The sequence below is a fragment of the Meriones unguiculatus genome, chromosome 1, assembly GCF_030254825.1.
Source record: "Meriones unguiculatus strain TT.TT164.6M chromosome 1, Bangor_MerUng_6.1, whole genome shotgun sequence".
Taxonomy (NCBI): Eukaryota; Metazoa; Chordata; class Mammalia; order Rodentia; family Muridae; genus Meriones; species Meriones unguiculatus.
Window position 1 is genome coordinate 74,224,990 of NC_083349.1, and position 17,785 is coordinate 74,242,774.

The 17,785-nt window shown below is 41.3% G+C and overlaps 1 long non-coding RNA gene across 2 annotated transcripts in view; it reads left to right on the forward strand.

Annotated features, from left to right (window-relative positions):
• Positions 1–295: 295 nt before the first annotated feature.
• Positions 296–17,785, forward strand: part of LOC132656792 (uncharacterized) — a 50,142-nt gene continuing 32,652 nt past the window's right edge. For both annotated transcript variants that reach the window (XR_009594503.1, XR_009594504.1), the window contains exons 1-2: positions 296–464; positions 13,755–13,865. This is a non-coding gene — a long non-coding RNA (uncharacterized LOC132656792). The remainder of the gene's footprint in view (positions 465–13,754; positions 13,866–17,785) is intronic.

A 17,785-nucleotide genomic window follows, 5' to 3' on the forward strand; every position in this document is an offset into this window, starting at 1 on the left:
CTGCTCAGTTTGCCTTTTCATTTTGATTTTACAAGGGATTACAGGTAAGAGACTGCATGATTGCAGAAGAAACTTTGAACTTGAAACTCTTAAACAAATTTGAAATTAGACTAAATGCATTTTGCATTATGATATACAAGCCTATGGAGAACAGGAAGTGGAATGTGGTGGTTTGAGTAAAAATGACCCCATATGCTCATAAAGAGTAGCATTATAAGGGGTGTGGCCTTGTTGGGGTGGGTGTGGCCTTGTTGGAGTGGGTGTGGCCTGTTGGAGTGGGTGTGGCCTTGTTGGAGTGGGTGTGTCACTGTGGAAGCTGGCTTTGCTATCTCATAGGCTCAAGTCACTCTGCCTGCTGCCAGCAGATCAAGATGTAGAACTCTCAGCTCCTTCTCCAGCACCGTGTCTGCCTACAATCTGCCATGTTTCCTGACATGACAATAGTGGACTAAACCTCTGAAACTGTAAGCCAGCCGCAATTAATGTTCTCCTTTATAAGAGCTGCCATAGTCATGGTGTCTCTCTCACAACAGTAAAACCCTAACTAAGGTACTCCATTAAAATAAAAATAAGGAAATTCTTAGTTTAATAAATTAAATGTATAATGAACCTATTTACTTAAAAAGATCTTGCAGGCAAATGTGCTTCATTTACACACATCCCTCTGCCAACATAAAGAAAACACTAAGCTGGTAGCATTTTCTTAGCACGTACAAGGCTCTGGGCTTGTTCTGCACCATAAGCTGGGTGGTGGCACATGCCTATGAGGTCATCCTTAGCCATATAACAGATCTGAGGCCAACCTGGGCTGTATGATATGCTATTTTTTAATAGGGAAGAAAAACTATGGTGATTTATTCATTTCTACTATCATTGCCTTGCTTGTGATGCACCACAGCCTCCCCAGCCCATCCCAAACATACCTGAGATCTCCATCTCACTGCCCCAGTCTCAGAAAAATTAACTTTTCTCTGATATGGTAGAGCTGTGATTGTATGTTGAAACCATTTGGTGTTAATTGGATGGTATTCTGTGTGCCACGTTTTTCTTTATTGTTGCAACCTGCCATTTAAATATTTTATTGTTGGTCCACTTTTGACATTTTATGCCTTATCAAAAATATTAAATTAAATTATTAAAATTTGCTAAAGAAATCTATGACCAATGCCTGCGCATTTCCCCATGTGCCTGGCATCTGTTCATCCATTCAACAATTAGTTCTTGAGAACCATAATAGTGGAGTGGTTGATTAATAACCCAAATAAGGTAAAATACATGTACATAACTGAATTTAATGCCCTAATATTGCACAATCCAGGCCCTTCTGCACATAACATCCTTTGTGACATCCTCCTGAAGCAGATGGGTTAAACTGTCATACACGGCACTTAATTGGTAAATTCACTTTGACAGAGTTTCAAGCCAGCATGTAAAAAACAAAGATATTAAGTGGAATAATATAAAATTTAATTGTGGCATGTCAAACAAAGTCTTAGAACAGCATCATAAAAGTAGCAGAGTAGAGCAGTGATTTGGAAACTAAGACACGCTGGATCGATTTATGGCTGATTTGACTGAATCAACAATCCAGTAAGGAAAGCTAGCTTTTAAATTTGGACTGAAAGCTTGACAGAGAGTAAGACAGCCTGACCTCCATGCTTAACACATTCCATAAGTAGACAGCAAACATTAAAAATGCCCCGTAGCTCAATGTCTTCAGCCAAAAAGAACTAATCCAATTGAGCGAGACCAAAGCAAACGACTGGGAATGTATGGTTCTGGGGTGTCTCTGAGGTATTCAAACCTGAGTCAATTTAAGGACTTGTAAGTTAATAACTAGGACTTTACACATAATCCTGTACTTTACAGGTAGCCAGTGAAGGTTTTATACAACCAGGGTAATGTGATTTTCATGCTTGGTGTCAGTCAAAATGTCAGTAGCTGAGTTCAAGACCAAGAGGAGTTCCTGGTTCAGTCTGTTAGAGTCCCAGAAGGACAGGCAGGCAGGTGAAGTCTACATGCTGGGGAGCAAAGAGCACATGACAGTGAGGAAGAGCAGGGCCGGAAGCAGGATGTGAGGGGAGAAGGCTGCTGGACCACAGAATGTTTAAAGGCGTTTCTGGTAAATAAACAGGAAGCTTAAAAGATATGTCATGGTGGAAAATTAAGTGCAAATTCATAGTAGAAATCTGAGGAGTGAGCAGCCTTCAAAGCTGCAGTTCTGGGCAATTTTCAGATTTGCAGTAATGGTGAGAAGCCAGAAGCAGTATGGACTTTTCTTAGTGTGATTCATCATCAGCTGTTAGGCAGGCAGAGACCATACAGAAGACAGGCAATTAGGGAGTGAGTTTAAGTTCCAAAGGGCAAATAAGAATGCTTTTAAAAACACACACACACATAAACACACACATATACACAGAGAGAGGAAGACAGAGACAGCGAGACAGAGAGGAGACAAAGATAGAGATAGGGACAAAGATAGACAGACAGGGAGAAACAGAGACAGGCAGACAGAGGAAGAGGAGAGAGAGAGAGAGATGTTTGCATCTGTTTTTTGAGATGGGATCCTGCTATGTAGCCCAGGCCAGCCTTGAACACATGATCTTCCTGCTTCAGTCTCTTGAGTGCTTGGAATTACCCAAACGTACTACCACCACCCTCCATTGAGAAGGATATTGTTAATGCGTTAATTGGTTTTCTTCTTAAAAAGAGAATGAGCCAAGAACTGTGTGTGAGTAAAGGTCTATGTTTTGATTTCTCAGTAGAAGTACTCTGATGTAAGGTGGTAAGATCATTACAGAGTTACCCTTGTTTATGTTGAGAAAAACAAGATGGGAAAGACGCCCAAATCAGTCGACACCTTTAACATGTTCCAAACGCTGTGCTGCGTACTCGGCACATCCTTTTACTCTCATTTAAGTTATTGCAAGGCAGGTAGTAATCGCAAACAGTTGTTCAGAGGAGCATATAATGCTAGCTCCTGACCACCTGACATCTGTCATCTGTGTGTAAACCGGTCACACAAGCACCTCCTGGCTGTAGTTTGAAATGCAGAATTTCAGGACTGGCATTCCACCTGCTGCCTTAGTCAACAGCCATCCCAAGGGTCCCTTTTGATAGATAAAAATGAGTGATAATGTTGGGCCCCTCACCAAGAAAGCCCACTCAGAGAAGATCCCTGGGGTAGGACTAGGCAGCCAAATAAAGAAATGAGATCTGGCGGCTCTCAAGTGCAGAAGCTTATGGGCCTGAGGAGGAAAGATTCCAGGGAAACATGCTGAGCAACAACTATGCATCACAAAACAGAGGTCAAGATAGAAGGTTCTAGAGTCAAATTATCTAGATTTTGTTTTGGAACTTCTGAGCACTGGCTTTGCATGCCGGAGCCTCAGCGTTTGTCTAGTGGAGTTGTGAGGTGGTTTCCAGCTCCCCAAAGGTCACATGCTGGACTATGGAGGCTGTGTGTGGTATGGGACAGGCCTGTATGGTGCACCCCTGCTCTATTGAGGAACTTAGTTTTGAAAGAGGAAGCAGTCATTTTACTGTAATGTTAACAAAAGCTGCACTTTAAGAGCAGGGGACTCTGGGAATGGTAAGATTGCTGCCTGACCTATAGAGAGAAGGAGGGACTATCTCTGAGGTAATGGAACTTTCTCTTCTTGTGGTCTAAAGCTTGATAAGGAGACATTCATGGTGGAGAAACCAGCATTAAATGTTCTAATAAGGAATTTCTCTCTGTGGTGTCCAGATGATGCCTGAACAAGGGTAGTGAATGCAGAAGGCAGGGTGTCCTGGCCTGCGGAAGAGGTTGACGCCTGAAAACTCCTCCTATTCAAACAACTTGGAGATAATGCTACAGAATCAAAAATATTCTTGTCACTGGGATGGCAGGGGTAGCTCAGTTGACAAATGCTTGCAGCATCCTCAGAACACACAAAAAAGCCAGACATGATGGCACGTGTTTGTAATCTGAGTGGTGGGTAGGTAGAGACAGGTGGATTCCTGGGGCTCATTGTCCAGCCAGTCTAGCCGACTGGGTGACCTTACAGTCAGTAAGATACCCTGTCTTAGAAACAAGTGTGGGGCTAGAGAGGTGGCTGGTCTAGAAGTTGCCTTGGTCATGGTGTGTTATAATGGCAATAGAAAAGAAGCCAACACACAGGCCTAACTGTTTTAGGTTAAAATCACCGGTATGGCATATACTCACTTATAGGTGGATTTTAGTCATATAGCACAGGATAGACATACTACAATGCACAGACTGCAAGAAGATAGGCCTGATGGGCATCTTGGGCTTCATGTCGGCCCACTAGTGAGGGCATGGGGGAGATCTCTGACTCAGACTATGTTGCCTGCTTCCTTATCACGTCCCCCCACCAGGCCACTGGGGAGGAAGAGGAGCTCAGTCCTCATGTCAACAGATGAGCTGGGGTATCTGGGAGGGGGGTCCCCTATTCTGAGGAATAGAGGAGAGGGAATGTGGGAGGGAGTGTGGGACTGAAAGGAGAGGAGGGAGGGGCCTATGACTGCAATGTAAACTGAATTAATTAATAAAAAAAATTAAATCACAGGTACAGCAGCTTCGCATTAAAGAATCTTCCCCCAAAATCATTCATTAACACCTCCTGAGCTGCCATTGGTGCTGCATCTGGGATTTCTATTCCCCTTAGTGCATATAGAATTAGTTCACGGCAACAGTAACAGCAGTTTCATGGGTACTGGTATCCACACAGTGAATGCATACTGAGCATCATCTACCATGCCAGACAGTGAGACACAGCAGTAGGCATGACTTGATATATATGGTCCTGATTCTTAGGTACTTCAAGACTACAGGATCAAATCTCCAACTGTTGCAGCTCTCACTGCTTTCCCAAGTCCTCTTCTGACCTCTGTGGATACCAGGCATACAAATGGCACACAAATATAAATGCAAGCAAAACCCCCATATATATAAATTTTAAAACAAAACAAAAAAGAATAAGTATAAAGAAAACAAACCTGGGAGTCCCAGCATGTGGGAGACAGAGGCAGGAAAATTAATGTGAGTTCAAGAGAACCCTAGTCTACATAGAGAGTTTTATGCTAGGCAGAGTTACAGAGTAGGAGCATGTCTCAATAAGAAGCAGAAGAGAAAGGAGCTGGTGGGGTGGGGAGAGCATGGGAGGGCAGGAAGGAAAAAGGAGGTCTGATATTTGCTTGTCTGTTATTTTGCTAGATAACAATATGATGAATGCATCAGAAATGTCTTTCTGTGCTTAGTTTTTAGAAATTACTTTCTTTGAACTTCAGTATACTTAGAGTTGTAAGGTATGAAAGTTGACATAAATATGTAAAATTCTCATCGAATCACTATACTTGCTTTACTTTTTCTTATTAAAACCTAAAATTCTGGCACACTCTCTGATATTCTATCACTTGCATCTCTTGGGAAGAAATGTGAGATACGGTGTAAGCCTTGGCGTCCTTGTGTCTCCAGAGGGTCTGCTGGTGCTCGTGGCTGTGAGAGAAGAACTATCAGCTTAACTCCAGAGCTGCAGTGTGGAAGGCTAGAACTTGTCTCTTGGCTACAGCTGTGCAGAGGCACATCTGGGTAAGACCAGAGTTTTCCACCCTGTCTGCTTCCAGCTGCCCCCACCCGTTGCCATAGTAATCCGTGCACCTGTGAGTCACACTATTCGCTCTCTATTGAGATTGCTGTCACTAAGTAAAAACAACAGCAAAATTGGGTTCCTTGGTAAAAAGCAAGTAGGAGTTTGAATTTTGTGACAAAGAATGTAAGACAGTTCAATCAGACATTAATGTTAATCACTTGTGATATAACTTTCAACAGAAGACTTTAAATATATGCTTATCTCTCTATATATCTGTCTAGATATTAGATATCTATATGTCTGTCGATCTATATAGATACATAAATATATATGTGTATAAAGCAATCCTTTCCCTTTATACCCTAAATGGAACATGTATGTCACATGGGAGCACGTGCACAGACATACACACACACACACACACACACACACACCTCAAGGAACATTGTAGAAGGAGTGGAAAGAATGTAAGAGCTGGGAGACAAAGGGGTGCTGTGAAAATGCTGTCTTCTAGACAAGACATGACCATGTGTTCATTAGCTCACGGCAGCCATGGTTCCTGCCCAAGATCAAGCCAAGATCAGCCAATACTCCAACAGGCAACAATAATTAGACTCAGTGGCTACCAAAAAAGGAGGGAGGATATAAAGGGAAAAGTCGCTGGAGGAGTCTGGAAAGATGTAACGTGAGGTTGGGGTAGATATGATCAAAGTACATTGTCTGCATAAATGAAGTTATCGAAGAATAAATAAAAACACAATTCTTATTTTTTAGAGAACTTCAGCTAGAGGTTCTATCAGGTACTTAATCAGCCTTTTCTCTGATGTTCCTAATTTATAGATCCTTTATTTTTATATATGTGTGTGTGCATGTGTGTGTGTGAAGTACGAACAGAGGGAGGCGAGGGCACACTCACTCTGTAACCAGGCTGGCATGTATTTTATAATCCTCTGTCTCAGCCTCTTGTGGATTGCAGGAAAGTTGCATCTCTGCCTGATTGCTTTAACTGTTTGAGTACATTTTGTCTAAAGTATGAGAGGCCAAAGTTTATTATTTCATAAGTAAAAATTCAATTGTCCCACAAATATTATTGTTATTATTTACAGTTTATTCACTTTGTATCCCTGCTGTAGCCGCTCCCTCAACTCCTCCCAGTCCTACCACCCTTCCCCTAGTCCACTTATAGGAGAGGACCTCTTCCTCTACTATCTGACCCTAGCATATCAGGTCTAATCAGGACTGCCTTGATCCTCTTCCTCTGCGAGCTGGCTAGGTCGCCCTATCAGGGGGAAGTGATAAAAGAGAGGGCATCCAAGTTCATGTCAGAGGCAGCCCCTGCTCCCCTTACTCAGGAACCCACATGGAGACTGAGCTGCCTATGGGCTACACATGAGCAGGGTACCTAGGTCCTCTCTGTGCATGGTCCTTGGTTGTAGTATCAGTCTCTGCAGGGACTCCTGGGCCCAGATTTGTTGGCTTTGTTGGTCTCCTTGTGGAGCTTCTGTCCCCTCTGGGTCCTTCTATCCCCTGCTTCTTCCATAAGACTCCCTACACTATGCTCAAAGTTTGGCTGTGAGTCTCTGCATCTGCTTTGATCCCATGCTGGGTGGAGTCTTTCAGAGGACATCTATACTAGGCTCCTGTCCTGTTTCCTCTCTTCTGCAGGTTCTGGTGTCTATCCTGCTTCCCTTCTAAATGAGAATTAATCATCTTCTCTAGGGTCCTCCTTGTTGTTTAGCTTCTGTAGATTTTAGTATGTTTATCCTATATTATATGGCTAATATCCACTTATAAGTGAGCATATACCATGAATGTCTATCATATCTTCTGTGAATAGTGATACTTTGGCTTTTTCCTTTCCAATTTGTATCCCCTTTAGTTGTATTATTGCTCTAGCTAAGACTTCAGTACTTTGTTGAAGAAATACAGAGAGAGTGGGCAGCCTTGACTTGTCCCTGATTTCAGTGGGATTGATTTAAGTTTCTCTCCATTTAGTTTGATGTTGGCTATGGGCTTGCTGTATATTGCCTTTACTATGTTTAGGTATGTGCCTTGTATCCCTGATCTCTCTAAGACTTTAAATATGAATAGGTGTTGGATTTTGTCAAATGCTTTTTTTTTTTTTTGCATCTAAGGAGATGATTATGTTGTGTGTGTGTTTTTTTTCCCAGTTTGCTTATACATTGATAGATTGTCATATATTGAACCACCCCTGCATGCCTGGGATGAAGCCTACTTGGTCATGTTGGATGATATCTTTGATATATTCTTGGATTTGGTTTGCAAGTAATTTATTGAGTATTTTTGTGTCAATGTCCATAGGAGAGATTGGTCTAAAATTCTTTCTTTGTTGGGTCTTTGTGTGATTTAGATATCAAGGTGACTGTGGCCTCATAGAATGAGTTTATTAATGTTTCTTCTGTTTCTATCTTGTGAAATAGTTTGAAGAGTATTGGAATTAGCTCTTCTTTGAAGGTCTGGTAGAATTCTGTGCTGAAACCATCTGGCCCTGGGCCTTTTTTGAATGGGAGACTTGATGACAGCTTCTATTTCCTTGGAGGATATAGAACTGTTTAATTTAGTTACCTGATCTTGATTTAGCTTTGGTAAGTGGAATCTATCAAGAAAATTATCAATTTCATTTAGATTTTCAAATTTTGTGGCATATAGGCTTTTGATCCTTTGAACTTCCTCAGTGTCTGCTTTCTTTTCGTTTCTGATTTTGTTGATTTGGATAGTGTCTCTCTGCCTTTTAGTTAGTTTGGCTAAGGATTTGTCTATCTTGTTGATTTTCTCAAAGAACCAGCTCTTGGTTTCATTGATCCTTTGAATTATTTTCTTTGTTTCTAGTTTATTGATTCCAGCCCTGAGTTTGATTATTTCTAGCTGTCTACTCCTCTTGGGTGTGTCTGCTTTTTTTTTTCCCCTAGGGCTTTCAAGTGTGACATTAAGTTGCTTGTATGAGATGTTTCAAATTTCTTTATGAAGGCACTTAGTGTACCAATTTCATTGTGTTGCATAAGTTTGGATAAATTGTGCCTTCATTGTTATTGAATTCTAGGAAGCATTGAATTTCTTTATTTTTTCCCTGACCCAGCTGTCATTGAGTAGAGAATTGTTCAGTTTCCATGCATGTGTAGGGTTTTTGCTATTTCTGTTGTTGAGGTTTCCAAGCAAACAGACCCAAGAAGCAATCTGGAGTAGCCATCCTAATATCTAATGAAATAGACTTTCAACCAAAATTAATCAAAAGAGATGAAGAGGGACACTTCATTCTCATCAAAGGAAAGATCTGCCAAGAGGACATCACAATCCTGAACATCTATGCCCCAAAGGGCTCCTGCATTCATAAAAGAAACATTACTAAAACTTAAATCACACATCTATTCCAATGTGGCAGACTTCCCAAATCTACTCTCAACAATGGACAGATCATTGAGACAGAAGCTAAATAGAGGAATAATAGCACTTACAGAGGTCTTAAATCAAATGGACCTAATAGATGTTTACAGAACTTTTCACCCAAACACAAAAGAATAAACCTTCTTCTCAGCATCTCACAGAACCCTCTCCAAAACTGACCATACAGTTGGGCACAAAGTGAGCCTCAACAGATACGAGAAGCTTGAAATAACCTTGTATTCTATCAGCCCATAACCATTGTCGAAGGTGCTATTCTTTCCCCAGGAGTTACTAGTGCTGGGTTCTTATCGAACCAACTAGCTGTAGGAGTTTGGGTTTTGTCTGCGTTAAAACCTCGATGCCTGCCCTTAGTGACCCGCATCCTCCAGCAAGACAATGCCTGAACCTCAGCTCAGACTTGAGGCTCAAGGGTTTGAAGTACAATGCTTACCATTATGACGTCTTCTGCTCTTATAGACACATTGTAAGATCTTCAATATTTTCCTAACATTGGTCCTCAGCAAACATCTAAGCAGGACATCTCTGGATATACAAAGTTAGGGCATTTGGTTATAAAAGTTGCTGACTTGAATTTAGTTACAAATCATTCAATAAAATTTGGATTGGGATTAGAACAGAATTTCTAAAATTTCCCTAAACATACCTCTGCTGTTGGAGTAAATATTTATGTGAAGTGGCTCAGCATTGATAATTATCAAGTCAAACTATCAATCAACCCTGAAAAATGTTGAAAATGTTCTATGTCCTGTGTATTGATATTCAACCTCAAGTAACTCTTTATGTAAAAATAAGCAAGTACATCTCTCTCTTTAGTATCCAATTTTTAAAAAGATTTAATAAATAGTAAAGTTACATATATATCAAAGAATAATTTTAAATAAATTTCTTTAAGACTTATTATTGGCGAAAATTTGATTTGTATACCTATTTTATATACCCAGAGTCACATTTAAAAGATAAAAAAGAAGACACTAATTTGGGAGAGGATAGGAGTAGATTGGGAGGAGTTAGGGAAAATGGCAGATGTTGAACAGGATTGAAGAACATGTATGAGATTCTCAAGAGATTAATAAATTGTTAATTTTAATTCTTATCTGGTGAAGAAAGACACAAGTGACAGAAGTTCAAGAAGCTTTGCTTGAGATGCCCTGGGTCCTTCTATTGGAGAACAGGAGCAAAAAGGTCTGGCCTCAGATAAGTTCCTGTTATTAGGATGCTAATGCTTGTAGACCCAAATTAGTTTTGGCAGGGTCTGAATGCAGTATGTAAAGGTCTCACAGCTCTCCTACATCCCTGAGCACGAGACAGTAGGATACATTTGGGGGAACAAGTGACCCCCCAAATCCACACCCAAAGCCAGGGTAAACCCAAGAGTTTTCTCTTGCTTCCAAGTCCAACTCCTTGACAGCTTCTCTTACCTGGGGTTGGGGTGGGGGATCTAACTCTCCACCCTACCCTGCTTCCTTGGAAGCAAGAAACAGACTCTGCCTTAAAGATGAAAACAGTAAGATTTGGGGTAGAGCCTGTGAGAAGCCACACCAGCTTTCTGATAATAAATAAGAGAACCCTGACCTGTTTTCTGTACATGAGAGCACACCCATCTGTACATTGATACACGAATGAGAAAACATTTCCAGTTTTAAGGCCAACAGTCCACCACAAAGCTATGCACACCAATTGTTTTTAAGTATTTTTCTCTGATTGCTGGGAATTATTTGTGGCATTTAGCATTATTACATTCAAATTTTAAAGTTGTTAAATTTTGTTGTTAACAAAACTAAAGTAAACTACTTTGTCATGTAACTAAAGTCTATGAAGATATTTATAAAAGTCTATTCATGTGCAATAAAAAATCATACTGTAGTGTAAAATAGTTATTTGATAGTCATTTTCAAGTCTTTATAAACATTCACATTTTCTATTTTCTCATATATTACATCCCAACTGCAGTTTCCCCTACTATCCCTCCAGTCCTTTCACCTCCCACATCCTCTCTCCCTCAGGAACACCACCTCCTCTTCCTCTCAGAAAAGAGTAGGCCTCCCAGAGACATTAACCAAACTCAACATATCACAGTAAGACCAGGCACACACCATCACATCAAGGCTGAGGCAACCCAGTAGGAGAAGAGTCCCACAGACTGGCAAAGAGTCAGAGAGAGCCCCCTTCCACTGGTGGGAATCCCACAAGAATACCAGGCTCCTCAGCCATAAGATCTATGCACAGGACCTTGGCCCTTAATGAGGGTTTATTTATAAGACCTTCATATTTGATGGGTTCTGGAGCCATATTTTCTTTGTTAGGAAAAAAAGCAGTGATGGTTTCATTCTGCTCCTCTATCCCTGTTAAATTATTGATTATAATCACAACTGGGAAAATGGCTCAGTCAGTAAAGTGCTCGCCTTGAACACATGAGGGCTTGAATTCTATCTGCAGAACCCACATGTAAAATAACATTAGGTTGATCTAGAGAGACAGCTCATCAGCAGAGCATGATCTCTGTTCTTCCCGAGCACCTGGCTTTGGTTCCCAGCATTCACTTCAAATGACTCACAATTGCCTATAACTCCAGATCCAGGTTGCTTGACACCTTCTTCTGGACTCTGTGGGACCTACACATATGTGGAGAGAAAGAGAGGGAAGGAAGGAGGGAGGGAGACAAAGAAGGAGGAGACAGAGAAAGAGACAGAAGACAGGAAGAGAATAAATATTGTTTCAATATGGATTTTAAAAAATAAAAAAGATTTTTAAAATCATGTATTTGCATGCCTTTGTAACCCTAGCACTGAGGAAACAGAGAAATGTGAATCATTGTTTAGCCAGCTTAACTTACTGCACAGGTTCCAAGCCAATTAGAAACCTTGCCTCAAAAACAAAACACCAAAAAAAACATGGTTATGGAGCCTGAGAACCAACAGTCAAATTTGTCTCTAGCTTCTGCATACACACATGCGCACATGCATTTTTTAAAAACCACAATCAACACTACATGACACACTTGGGTCATTCTAGAGACATAGTCTAAGTTTTCAAAGCAAATTACAAGTTACATGACAAACAATTCTGCTTGTGAGATTTCCATTCTGTGCTCACATCTCCAGCCGCATGTAGACGTGAGCATGCCGGTACTACACGGCCAGCCTAGAGAGGGACAGTGCCAGCTCCTGAGTAGAAATGTTGACCATTAGGAATCTATTATCCCCAACATGATGCAAGCTCCTCAGTTTCTTATTTCTGTATGTTTCCTTAAGGTTCAATTTGTTAAAGCCTTGTGGCTTTTATTCCACAAGTCATACCTGTCATCTTTTTGGTTATAAAAATACATAGAATTATAGTTTCAGCAAAATGTGTCTTCAAGCCATAGGCTAAGCTGAAATTTGTTCTTTAGTCACCACAGTTAGGGACAGTCATGGCCTTTAACTACACAGAAATTCTGTCCTCATCATTTTCAAACTGTCACATGCCGTTGTGTGTCGTGACAACTGCAGTGCGTGTTTTTTTGAACTTTGAAGTGTATTGTACACTGCACACTGCACACGTGTGAAGGGCACGCCTCGGGGACTTTGTACTTAGAAACTCCCAGAAGTCCAGACGTAACTGGCAGACATTCAGTGATCTGTCGGCATCATCTGCCCCCCCTCCACTTGTAGCCACGTGGAGTTCCACTCACCAACAATTCTGCACGAACGTGAATGACAGTTCTGACCCCAGATATTGCCTTCAGAACCACTAAGACATCGAATTGGTAGACTCTTCAGCCTCAAGTTGCTGACTCAGAAATATTACAATGAATTAAATAGCACTTTCCACTTTGTAATATATGTCCACTCTTGACCCTCTGGGTATATGTATAATTTATAGTGTAAATTTATAATTTATATTTAATATATGTATAATATGCATAATTCATATTTATATTGTTGCTGATGTTTCAAGATAAAAGTTCGGAAGACACTTTCTTTGCTGCACTTTCTGCCTTCAGCAGTAGCCGGCTGGGGTATGGCTTTATTAAAATTACCAAGGCTACCACCATCCAAACGCTCTGCCACCCTTCCCCACTGTAAGTATTATGTGTAATCAGATGTGATAAAGCCCATGGTCCTTGCTTCTGATGATTTTCTTGGCTTTCTCAGCAGATGATATGGATTCTTAATTTTGCTTGTAGGCAATTGCATTTATATGTCTGGACAGGAAAGGGGATGTTTTAAAGCCATTTAAGCAGGTCTTGGGTTTGAGGTCACAGATATGTGGTAACTCCCACACCAGGCTGCAAGCATCTGGTGTCCCAGATGGAAGTAATAACAACTCTTGTTATTTTCATAACTGTATTATAGAAGATGTCTGCTGGCTTCCTCCTCAGTGAGTTTAATTCACACCAATATTTTAAGGAAGATTAGAAAAGGGGGGGGATGAAAGAAAACATCCCTGACAGCCAGAAAGCCCAGCTTTCATGTGTCCCTCACACAAAAGCTTCCGAGGTAAACTACAGCGCGCAGCAGGCCCTGTGGGCTTGCTTACAAAGTCAGCCGTGTGTTCTGTTCAGCCGTGTGCTATGTTCAGCCGTGTGCTATGTTCAGCCGTGTGCTATGTTCAGCCGTGTGCTATGTTCAGCCGTGTGCTATGTTCTGTGCGGAGAGCAACACACACCACACACGCACCTTTTAGCCCGACTTTAGAGTCTATGTTTATCCTATAAAGTAAGCTTCGCTACTGACTCTTGTCTTTTAATAAATCCAGGTAAGAACCCATCCCGTAGTTTTCCATGTTACCATTTATCCTCACTTGGAACACGGGCCTTAAGAGACGCTGCATCTTCACCAGCAGCAGCAACTGGACAAAGGAACTAAGGTGAGGCCCACAACCATATATTGCTTGTTTTGCTGGAGTTGTTTGGCCTCCAGGAAGTAGTGAAAAAGTCAGAGACTCGGCCTCTATCTGAAAGGGGTCCCTGAGAGACTGAGCACAGCACCACAGGCCCAGAACTGACAGTGTAGAGTCATGCTGCTGCTGCTTCCCTGTGAAGAGGGGACGGAGGGCAGTGTCCTAACTAACACAGGACTGGCAGTACAACAGTCCTCAGGAGCAGGCACTAAACGCAAGGGTGCTGGGGTGGGTGAGATGCTGCCGAGCTGCTTGACCTGCTTTTGAGCCTTAGAGCTCACTTGGTAAAAGGAGAGAATCAACTTCAGAGAGCTTCCTTCTGAGTATATGCATATGCATACACCCACAAATACATACATGATCAATATTATGCTACAATATAAGCAAGATCCCTAGGACTAGGCTGCTTTTGTTCAGTTTTGGGTATTGAACCCAAGGCTTCACACATTTTAAACAAGTGTTCTACCATTGAGCTCTGGCTCCAGCTAGGACCAGGCATTTTGTCTCCAAGGGCAACTTGGTGGAGTCTCTCTCTCTCCGTCTGACTTTTACGTGGGTTATGGAAATGGAACTCAAGTCACAAGTCTGTGTAGGAAGCACTTTAACCAAACGGGGCAGCCGCTGACCCGCAAAACCCTCTTGAAAAAGCCACGTGTGCGACATGCACTTGTAACCCCAGTTTTGGAGAGGTAGAGATAGGCAGACCTCTGAGGCTCGGAATCCAATGTTTGTGTGAAAGACACTGTCTAAGAATTAGTGAGTATTGTCATGAGAATTCTGGAGTTGTGGTTTCTTTAAATACACAGAAACATTACAAGAATATGCTTTTATTTTGATCCCAGGTGCGAGGTATGAGGCTGCTTCACAGCAGGTGAGGATGATCTGCCTCGTGCTCTAGCTGAGGGTTTGCCAGCTGCGGATAGTGTCTGTGATTGTGTGATGTTTGGAATTCTGGGGACTTTTCAGAGGGCATACAAATGCTAGGGCCCCAAGAATCAGGGTAGGTTGATAGCTGCTGATGGTTGCTGTTGGTTATTGTTAGGTGCTGTTGGTTGTGGTTTGTTAAGTAATTATGTTCAAAAAAGAAACAACAATATGGTGAAGACCAAACTCACCCCAAAGAGCTCAAGGCCCTAATCACCAGGAAGTTGTCTAACAATATGTTGCCCTGTTCTGAGCCCTAGCTTTATTCAGGGATCTCTCTTCTCCTCTCTATCATTTTTCCCTCTCATATCTAGTGTTAGAGGTTACAGGGGAAGAAGAGAAGGGATGGAGAAGTGGAAGAAAGAACCCACAGCAGAGCGAACAGTGGCTACAGGACAGAACTAGGGAACTTACTTACTGGCTTGAGCACTTGTTTCTGTTGCAGAGGACCTAGGTTCAGTTCCCAGCACCCACATGGGGGCTTACAACACCCAGGACTCCAATGCCATATGATCTGACATTCTCTTCTGACTTATAGAGGCACCGGGCACACACATGGTGCACATTTAGGCATGCAGACAAAACACTCATACACTTAAAATTTTTTAAATTAGTAAAGAAAAATAAATATTTTTAAGTGGCTGGTGTCTGAGCAGCAACACTCACCTTCTGGCTCCCATATGTATGTGCGCACACACACGCACACACACACACACATACACACACGTACACATACACCTACATACATACTCACACACACATACACACATACATACACACATACTCACACACAAACAAAACTTAATTGCTTTATAGTGCCTTAGCAGAAGAACTTAATGACTGCATTTCCAAGAGCAAATATCTTGGGACATCAGCTTTTTCATATAAAATTAGGTCATGGACAGTAAACTGCATAGTGGCACAAACATTACCATAATCATCAAATGACCATGATGGTTCAGCCTATTAATTACAAAAGTTCTACCTGGATAAAGCGTAGTGAGTGACTCTCAGGAGACATTCTGGCGGCTACCCCGCTGGGTGCTGGTGTGTGGGACTACACGTGGCCTCTGTTGGCCTGACAACCACCCAGATGGACCACTCCAGCCACCCAAGGAAAGAATCTTACAGACAGCTGGCATTCCTCAGTGTGCGCCTGAGGCTCCTCCAGACACTGCTATGAACGGCCTGAGGAGGAAACCCAGGCCGTTAAAAGAACTTTCTAGAAGAGAACTGCAGGAGTAGAGAAGGCACTCAGAAGGGACCTATCATGTACCCAGGGTGCCAACACACAATGCTTTAATTTTGCAATCTCCTTTGAAACATGCAAATAATTCATTGAAAATTTGGAAATATTCACTTATCCATTATCATTATAAAACAGTTAGATATAATGGCTTTCCCAAGAATTTATAAGGGGTAAGTATGAAATTTATTGGGATATCAAGAGGAGGCCATAATAATTTGGATCTGAAAGGGCTCCCAAAGATCCCATGCTAAAGTCTTGGTCACCAGCCTGTGGCACTGTTGGAAGATGAAGCAACCTGATGACCAGCCACCAAGAAGATAATCATAGAGGTGCCAACAAAAACAAAAAAACTGAAAATAGACCTACCACGTGACCCAGATTTAATACCTGGGCATTTCCCCAAAAGACTCCAAATCAAAATATCTCAGAGATACTACAGCTCCATTCGCTATAGCTAAGTTATAGAACCAATCTGGGTGTCCTTCAACAGAGAAAGGGATAAAGAATGTGTGGCATGTCCATAATGGCTATTTTTCAACCACAAATAAGAATGAAGTTATGTTGTTTTTTATGAAAATTTATACAACTCGAGATGATCATATTAAGTGAATTAGTCTCAGAAGCACACACGTTACGTACTTTAATTTAGCAAACACTTACATAGCAGTAGCTAGGTGCTAGGTGTTTCTTTACACGACTCTTAGAAAATCCTACCTTATCTACCAGACATCAGAATCCATGAATATAAAAAAGTCACACATAATAGCCTCCCATTAGAATTTTAAATCTCTACAGTATCTTTATTTGGAGGGTCAACACAGTCTGGATTTGGTGTCTCTCAGAATAAAGTTGTGTATTTATAATTTTCCTTTCAGTATGGAAGTAGAACATGTCTAAGTTTTTTTAAATAAAAAAACAGAAGCATATAAAGAAGGTAATAAAAATCACCCTCCACAGAGGTGATTGCTGTGTTGAAAACACAGACGTCTTTTGGAAAGCGATGAAATAAGTAGCTTTAATGTCTGCTCCTTCTGCCAGATAACACCCAAGGTCCAGCTACTTCCCGCTCTATTTTCCTGTTTGCCTGCATCTGAAATGAGCTCATTTGCTTGGTTTTTATTTGTGCTCTGCCTCTTATTACTAGGATCAAACCCTCCTTTGCATCACCAGTTCAGGCACATAGTTGATGCTCAATAAATCTTTCATAAATGAGTTTTCATCCTTTCTCTGACGTGTTTGCTCTCTGTGGCCAGTTCAGCATGATAACACATGTACACTGTACCTTTGCTTATAGGTGTTAGATCAGTAATTATTGTGTTCATTAGTACTTAGCTCAACATTGAAAAGAGGTAAAATTTTGTCTATATTTTAGTGACCTCCTAATTCTATGCAGATTAAAGTAGTTATAATAATGTTGCAAAAAGCTTTCAAAATGCAAGTGAGGTCTTTCTTGTTTCTAACTTAATGGATTGTTTTCTTTCCCTCCTGAGACCCTCATGGGTGGAAGTTTGGCAGTACACATTCTACATGAGAACATATTTAACTGGGTCAACAGAAAATGACATCTCTAAATATCCTATAGAGCCAGTTTCACTTTTACTCCAAATGCTTGGCACACCATTACTTGCTATGAAAATTTCACTGTGTATTAAGAAAATAGAAACAGGACATCTAGCCAGGTGGTTGTGATACACATTTTTAATCCTAGCACTCA